Genomic DNA, 9,258 nt, shown 5'->3' on the forward strand with positions numbered 1-9,258 from the left:
TAGACCAAATCTTTGCTTCAGTTCAGAGAGTCCATGCAACCCTGCTCTGATTCCACTGTGTGACATTGATTTTTAAACCTCTGTTCAGGAATGGAATGGAAGGATAACTGCAGAGCAACATCCCTGCCACTGCCCTTGCCTACAGCCAGCACTGGAAACCCAGAGCAGTACTGCAGCAGGCACTGATCCTGAACATCTGCTGCTCCAAAGGCCATGCAGTCGTTTCAGGTACAGTCTAACTTGGGGACAAATCCACTGAAAGCTTCTGCAACCCCTCCCAGCACGTAATGCAGCATGTTAATAACAAATTCTTCAGGTGATGGAGGAAACCCTGTGGGTTTCACAGAGCAGATGTACTCCTCTGCCCGGGTCTCCCAATGCAGGGGCAGGAGCAAGATGCACACAGCCCACCAGGGCTGTTCCCTCCATCCCTCAGGCACTCAGCTCACGTGCAAAACCTCAGAACAAGGTCACGACTGTGCCACGAACAGACCTTGAGCACCAGGTCTGGAGATCTCTACACTGTCAGGCTGGGGCAGAGGAGCACAGCCATGAGTTGGGACCATCGAGAAGAGATGAACACTGCTGGGTGGGAGCAGGATGAGCTGGGAAGAAAGGAGGAATTACTGATTTCAGGCTGCTATCTGCATAGGGTATGGCTCAGAGCCGGACAATTGCATCTGGAGATGCTGTCTGAGTTGTTTTGCTGACCTAAGGCAGCTAAAAATAGAGGCAAGTAGATAAAACATCGCCCTCTCTTCTGACAAACCACATTAGCAACCAAGTGTGGCCTCAGAGAACCAGATTAGTGTGGCACAGCTGGATCCTCCACAGCCTGCCCGATGCTCATCCTGTGGCCAAGGGACTCCACGACACTTCTCTGCCTTTTCCACATTTCAGGAACCTCCCCTGACAGCCTTCCCCTTGCTCAGACACAGAAAAGGTATTTATTTTCTACCTGGTGCTTTGTTTGCATCTAAAGCATAAGGGTACCTTTGGGATTCCTAGCCCTTCACCATCTTGAAATGCATCTAATAGCTTTAGAGGGAGAGTTAGGAAGAAGATAGAGTTTCTTTAAGAAAATAAATTTAATCCCTGCCCATTTCCTGCCTCACAATGGATGAATGATCATAGGAAAACACATCACCAGGATGTTCCCAGCATCATTCCCAACCTCACATTTATCAGGGTTAAGTGAAACCCCAGCACAGCTCTTGGTCACTGAGCCTAGAAAAGACGGAAAGGTAATTTATGGCAACCTGTCCCTTTCTGCCCCAGAATTTGCCCTTCACTCTCAGAGGAACATTTCACTGCCTGGCTGCAGTAATGGGGAAGCTGCTCCAGCCTTAAGGGGCTCCTGTGCCTCACTAAAAGCCAATAAAACCTCCTCATGCTGTTTTTGCCAGGCTCATAAGCTGGCCCCTGCTGAGCAGTGTCCTCAGCCTCCAGCCTCATTGCCTGCTCTCTCAAATTATGCTCCTCTTCTTTATTCCTCACTCTTTCTGCTCCTCCTGGGTCTCCTCCTCCAGTCCAGGGCTGCAATTAAAAGTCCAGATCTCGTCCGTTTCCCATGGAGAGAGTCGCAGAGTCACTGCTGCCAGAGGGGGGATTTCAAACCTTCTTCTGTGATGTGTCTCACCTCCAGTCCTTGGCCTTGTCTAAACTTTCCCAGCCCTTTCTTGTGGCTAGGAAGAGAGTTCTTCTTAGGATGCATCATCAAGAGACTTGGGTAAATCTGGAATGCAGGTGCCGTTTCCAGCAATGTATGTTTCCCTGGAGCATTTGGCTGTCTCCTAATGGGAAAATTGTCTGCTAGGATGAATCCAAGAGCCCAAAGCTCTGAGCTCTTTGAAAAACATTACGCCCGAGTCTATGGTTCGAGGCAGGTAAGCAACACAGTTTGCGTTTGGGGTTTTTTGGTAGAAAAATAACCAGAGGTGCAAAGATCCTGAAGTACACAACACACCCACAGCCAAATTTTAGCTATCTCCCCTGCTTCTCACTGCTGCCATGCTTTCCCATTTCCTTCTGCCGCAGCACAGGAATGCTGCACGCAGCTGGAATACAACTCGGTGAAAGATGCTGTGGATAATATCCTCGTGCTGCACACCAGCACTCGCCAATGTGACCTTGGTTAAAATTGGAAGCCATCCCAGATCTTTCCCCTTCACTAATATATTTAGAAGCCTGTGCTGAGCCTGGCAGAGCAGCACTAACCTGTGCACTCACGGGGTGTCAGAATAAATGTGCCGTGATAGATAGCTTAGGAATTGCAAGGCTACAGCAGAGCAGCAGGCGTGGGATTGAGCTGGGTGTGGGGATGCAGGAGCCATCATCTGGGCCTTGGGTAAAGGCTCACAGAGGGACAAATGATAAACTGCCCATCCCAGAGGCTGCCAGGGATGTGTGTGCTGGCTTTGAGGGAGTCTAATGCATCACTCTGCTGGGACTGGCTCCAAGACACCTTTCAGAGCTGCATATGAGGCTCGAGGTTTTGAAACCTTGTGGAGATGAATGCCAGGATTAGCCTCTCTTGTGCACTTCCCAAGTCTTTCTGCCACTAGAGTGAAATACCTTGGCAGGAGATTATTTCTTTTTCAGAAGCATGAGAGCTGGGAGCAGCAAGCAGGGAGCTGCTGGGGATAGTCTTCCTACCCTGGCTATTCTGGAAGTGCCTGATAATAGTTATAACACTTCAGATTATCGGGACTCAAGGGAAACCTTCAGGTGACAGACACAAGGACTGTCACCACCTCCTAGGCAGGACAGATAAATCTGTTTATCACCTTCCTACTCCTTGTCCAGGGAGATGCCATCAGAAGAGAGAATAGCTCCTCTCACCTAGCTCTGCAGCTCTTTCTAGTGCAATCACCATGTAAACAGGAACACACAGGAATGTCAGACAGATAAAGCCTGAGCAACCTGGTCTAGTGGAAATTGTCCCTGCCCATGGCAGGTGAGTTGGACTAGATGACCTATAAATGTCCCTTCCAACCCAAACCATTCCAGGATTCTATGACTCTATGAAAATAAGGAAACTGAGAAGCTTAATGACATCCTACCACAGCTGAGTAACTCTCCTCACATGTGATCTAAGCCCACAGGAAGTGCCAGGTATTTCAACCCATTGACTGGTGGTTACTAGCAAAAGGGATATAGGTGTAAAGCACAGATACAGAATCCAGAGCTCTGCTGGTGATTGTGAACTCAGTGGTCAATCCTTCTGCTCTCAGAGCTCACAGAATTATCAAATGTTTTGGGTGGGAAGAGACCTTTAAAGATCAACTAGTCCAACCCTCCTGCAACGAGCAGCAACCTCTTCCACTAGACCAGGTTGTTCCAAGATCTATCCAACCTGGCAACGATGTGCAAGCTTAAAATCACTTGTGGTGGTGCTGTCTCCTTGCAGAGCTTCACTGATGCCTGCAAAGCACTCTACCCATAGGCAGGATTACTTATGGAAAATCTTGGAGGACTCCTCCATGAGTAAGGTCTAGCGAGGTGATTTGGCATGACGGAGATAAACTCATTTCCAGGCCATAGGAAGTAGGTTCACAAACAGCTTTTTGTGTATGGCTATTTACTGGACCAGGCTGGTTGGAGTTGTATCTGCTGTATTCAGTAATGCTGCATGCAACAGCACAGAGCATCTCCTAGGTGTTGGTCACCAAGTGATGGAAATCAGGGGCAAGGCAGATTTTACAGTCTTGAGGAAGCACCTCAAAGCTCAAGGTGTTCAGTACATGCTGTTTTTGTCCCTTGTCCCTCTTCCCAGCAGTATAATCTCCAAAATCAGACTCCTTCACATCTTATTAGCCATTCCTGGCTGTTTTGGACCAGCCACCAAAGCCTCTCAGCCACCAGGAAATTGGTACCCATGCTCACCAGGCTGCTTCTACCCAGTGTCTGGTTTTATTTGATCTTCTTGCATCTTATCATCAACATCTAACAAAGAACTTGCAGAACTCCTGCCCCACACAGGGCAGACCCGTGGCTGAACTCTGCTTTCACTGGGGCAATGCCACATCCAGCTGCAGTGAAGCAGGACTGAGACAGTGACACCGGTGATAATTTGCTTTGCAGTGACTCATTAATGAAGAGAAAAGTGCTCAGAGGCGACAAAATTCCTATTAAGCAGCATTAGGCTTGTTTAGTTAGGTTTTAGAGATAATTGCTTCAGTGACACATTCACATTTCTAACGTGCAAAAACAATAGTTACTTTTTGCAAATGTTAAGACATTTCTTCTGGAAAATACAAGGGAGAAAGGAATTAATTCCTGCTTCAGGAAATCCAGGCACATGCATCACTGAAGAGAAAAATTTCAGCTTGGAGCACATTTAAAGATAGAAAGATGGGGAAAACCATCCAGAGATCTTCTCTGTATGAGGTTGTGTTCCTACTGGAAGAAAGGCTGTCTGCTGTAGTCGGCCCTGCTTGGGAGTGGTTTGGTACCTCTGCTGCAGAGATAACTCTCCTGAGCCTCTTATCAGGTGTTGGAAAATCCAACATCACAGCTGCCAGGCCAGGCACCCTGTAAATGCCTGGTACTGACCTTGAAGGACCTTTTCAAGGCAGTCTAAACTGATGGGAGGGTTTGCTGCTGCAATCCTGCCCTTGGCCACACGCCACTCTGAGATGAGATGAGTGAGTCTGAAGTTAAATTGGTACACCTCAAAAAAAAAAAAACAAAAAACTAAAAAAACAAACCACCCCCCCCCAAAAAAACTAACTTAAACATCACAGAATCACAGAATGGGTTGCGTTGGAAGGGTATTAAATATCATCTGTGTAGTTCTGTAGGGTCAGGACACCTTCCACTGTCCCAGGCTGCTCCAAGCCCTTTCCAACCTGACCTTCGACACTTCCAGGGATCCAGGGGCAGCCACAGCTGCTCTGAGCCTCTGTGCTGGGCCCTGCCCACCCTCACAGCCAGGAATTCCTTCCCAATATCCCATCTAACCCTGCCCTCTCATAGTGGGAGCCATTCCCTGTGTGCTGTCCCAGCCTGCCTTGTCCCCAGTCCCTCTGCAGCTCTCTCTGAGTCCCGTTAGGCACTGAAGGTCATTATAAGGGCTCTCTTTATGCCAAGCCAATCCACCAGACACTAAAGGTACTTACCTCCATCCACCTCCTACCCTACAACATCTCCTGCACCTCCTGGCTTCAGCTGACCCAGATATTTCTCTGGCCTGAAGAAGGTTTTGGGCCCCAGAGAGCTTGTCTAGTTTTTCTGACTCTACCAGTTGGCCTAATAAAAGATATAATCTCTCGACAGACACACACCACTGACTTCAAGGGGACCTTGCATGTAGCTGGATCTGCCCAAGATAACCTGTCACTCCTCCAGCTTTGTGCTTATCTTTGGGAACAGGGTGTGCGCAGCAGGAGCCTCGCCTGGGTCTCTGGGTTTCCCTCCCTCTTCTGCACCTGAATGAGCTTATTGTTTGTGCTTCTTTGTCTGTTGGAGGGGAGGAAGGAGGCCTGAAATGAATTGGGTCAAACAAGTTTTTCAGCTGCGAGCAGGTTAGGAGAGGCCACAAGAAAAGAACCACAGCCCTTTGAAGTCAGGCTGCTCCTTTTCTTTTTCATGGGCTGTTTTTTAATTCTGACAGTGAGTGGTATTTTCTCAGATGGAGATCAATTCACTGAATACGAGAACAAAGGCTCTATAAACACACCACTATCTAAGGGCTCCCATTGCAGTGACATATCATTGATGGAAGGCAGGAGGCAGCTCCAGCTAAATCATGTCTACAGTAAAGGCAAACTTTTTCTCCAGGGCCTTTCACTCTAAAAAACGCAGGGATTGGGCAGGAATAAGGGTATTCCCCTCTCAATTCCTATTTGCCTTTAATAGATATTGGTAGCTAGGAAGAAAATTAGTTTCATGTTCCAGCTGGTGAAATACCTTCTACTGCCTGGACATCAGCTTTGCCAATCAGAAGCAGCAGGAATCCCTGAGTTCCTTCCTTCAGGACAGAGCTGCACCCACATATCACCTCATCACCACCAGCTGAACCTCTGGACCTGAGGCTGCTGCTCAAGAGGACAAAGACAATGCCAACCCTGCCAGAGACAGTGCAGCCAGTGAGTGACAGGGAAAGGCAGTCACCACCACTGGAGCCTCTCTGCCTGAACCCATGTGGCTGTGGAGGTGTTGTCCCAGGAAATTCCCTGCTTCCTCGCTTTCCTTCCTTGTGGGGATAACCTGCTGGGAACTTAGTAGTGGAAACGAGTATTTTCCTTTTAGCTTTACCACTTGTACTTAGATGTTGAGGTAGGAAGTGCCTTCAAAATGCTTGGCCAGGCTGATGACATTCAATCCATGGAAAGCAACTGAGATACGTGTTCTTCAGGCTCCATTGCTCCCTGGGCAGTGACATGAAGGAGGACACTGTTGATCCAGAAATTCCACAGTCATGGCTCCCCATTAGCTGTGGTTTAACTTCTGGTTTCCTTTGTGTACAAAGAAGGTCCTTGGGCAGAGTCTGTGGAGCTGTGGCAGTTTTCTCTTTAACTTAAACAGTCCTGAGAGCAGGGACTTGGTCTTCTCCTTCTAGATTAATGCCTAGGCAATGAGCTGTAAACTCACATGTTCTCTCTGTCTCACTCTCCTTGCCAGTTAATTATTTTATACAAAATAGAGAAAGAAGCTGAGCAAGCCCCACTCCAGAATAACTTGCCAGGTGGCTCATCTCCTCAAAGCTGGGAAGGGGTCTTCAAGGTCTCCTCAGGCACTTCCAGACTGGTGTGCTGACCCATGGATTCATGAGTAAAAAATGTGCAGCTTCCCCATGGAACTGTTCTGCAAGAAAGAGTGAGCTTGTGCATTAATCTGCAGGAGGTGGTGCAGCACAGTCCTTGGAGAGCAAGTGCACCTCCGTGCTGCCCGTGGTCTCATCATCCCCATGGTCTCATCTCTTCCCAGACAGCTAAGATGGTCACACCACTCAGACCATGATGATTTAATCAGCTAAGCACACACCCAGACCTGCACTCAGGATTAGATTTACCCACTGTGCTTGCTGTGAACTCTCAAGCTCAGATGAAGATGGCATTTTAGGCTGATCTCTGAAACTCTTCCCCCTGTGGTGCAGTCCAACTTTGACCACAAAGATCACCTCACTTGGGACCGAGGGTCTCCTACAAACGTGGAGCACAAAGCTGAGCTCTCCTCTAAAGCACTTGCATCTATGCAAATGAGGCTCTGCACTCATACCTTGACACAGGCTGGAGAGTTGGCATCACAAAACTCAGATTTCTTCCAAACTGCCGCTGGGCCTCCCTGTGGACATGTTGGAAATGCCAGGACACTTCCTTGGGGTTTTTAAAGAGCCTTTCTGGGATGAATAACAGAACCTGCAGAAAGGTTAGCATGAAAATAGCTGTGGAGCAAGAGCATCTGTGGGGGACGCGTAGCCAGGGGTTCAGTGTCACCGATTCTGCACAGCTGTCCTACAGCTAATGCAAAACTCTGTATTCTGAAAAGGTCAAAAAGATAATTAAAGATACAAAAGACCAGCCCTTCCCAGTATTGAAGCAGATGCTCAGCCAAAACATTTGCCTGTAAGATTGTATTTCCTTAAGGTTTATTAACCATTAAGTGTTTTTAGGGACGGGATCATAAAGATAATGAACTGAACGACAAGTAGAGTCAGGATTCCTTCACAAATTATTCCTGTTGGGTAACATAAGTGTTTGAAAAGCAAAATGCTTTGCTATGATTTTTCAAGAACAGGAGACCCTGAGCTCATCCCTGGCAGCTCTTCTCTGCTTTAACTTGCTGGTGAAGACAGGCAACCTGATGGGTTAAGGGGAAAGTGAGCAAAGCGGGCGCGTTGGACCAGCAGCAGGATGGTTCAAAGCAAGGACTGACTCCCTTTCAGCAATGCCAGCTAAAAGAATTGCTTCTCTCCCCACCCTGACTGCTCACTATATCACCCTGTGCTTTTCAATTGTCCTAGGCAGATCACTGAAATGATCCAGGTGAAAAATAAAGAGTGAAGGGGCTTTGGGTAGGAGGGGGAGTGACGTCTGGTGCCAAGAACAGTTTCAATCAAATTAAGTAAATTTTCAAATGCAGTCATGCTAGAAAACATTACTTTTAATCTTGTTTTGCCATGAAAATTATTTTTTTATAGGCTAATTATATTTTAGTACATTTTGGCTAGTAGGTGGTATGCCATCAAAGTGGAGATCATGGAATATCCATCACCAGAGATGAGTAATAAGAAATAAGAATGGGCAAAAAATCACAGCAAAGCTTGTCTGGGGTATAGAGAATTAATGAGCTCAATAGCTGAGGTTCCCCCTCAGCTCTGCCATGCGATGACTCTGGGACAGAAACACGTATTTTGGTCACCATATAAATGAATACCCATTTTTCAGCATTTTAAAACATAAATGTTTTTCATTACAGAACAATGGAAGTTGCACATGTATTTACCCATTTGTCCCAAGTCACAGAATTTAGTGGAATTTAATACAGTGGACAAATGGGCTATTAATGAGTTTATTCAAACTTATTCTCATGGACCTGTGACACCCATGCCCCAGCAAGCAGTTTGTAGGGGACCACCCTGTTTTGAAGGATGAGAGAGTCAAACAGCACGGACATGGGCTGCTCCAAACCAGAGCTTTCAGGGATGAAGTCTAAACATGTCAGATAAATAGAAAAGGAAACACCAGTTTGTTTTAAAAGCAACTTAAATGAAGAAAGTCTTGTTGTCTGTGACCCAATTGACAGATGTACGTAGTGACCACAAACAAGATTTTTAGAACTAGTGGATTTTCACACCTCTTTTTTTTTTTATCACTGGAGGATTAATACATACTATGTTTTTTCTTTAAAGCCCACTTTGCTGTTTGTTTCAATGGCCTATCCTCTTCAGAGCCTTGGATGAAGGAGCCATTGAGCTGAGCTAGGCAAGCAAATGGAAATGAAATAAATAGTCACCCTGAATCTGTGGAGAAGCTAGCTTCTGCCAAAAAGTGCAGTTCCTCAGTAAACCAGGGCTTCACCTTGAGCGTGACTGCTCCACTGCTCTGGTAACATTTGCAAATTCAGTAATTAAGGAAATTTAGTAGACTGTAATAAGCCTAGGACTTTTAAGAAGCTGTTACCCTTTATTTTTAAAGGTGTATGTAATTTACATACAAAAGTCTTCTCTAGGTAAAAACCATTAACAGACATCATCTTTGGTCTCCATCCTACTGCATCTCAAGTAGGAAATGGGGATTTTGTTTCTGTATGCAT

The sequence above is a fragment of the Taeniopygia guttata genome, chromosome Z (genome assembly GCF_048771995.1).
Source record: "Taeniopygia guttata chromosome Z, bTaeGut7.mat, whole genome shotgun sequence".
NCBI classification, from domain to species: domain Eukaryota; kingdom Metazoa; phylum Chordata; class Aves; order Passeriformes; family Estrildidae; genus Taeniopygia; species Taeniopygia guttata.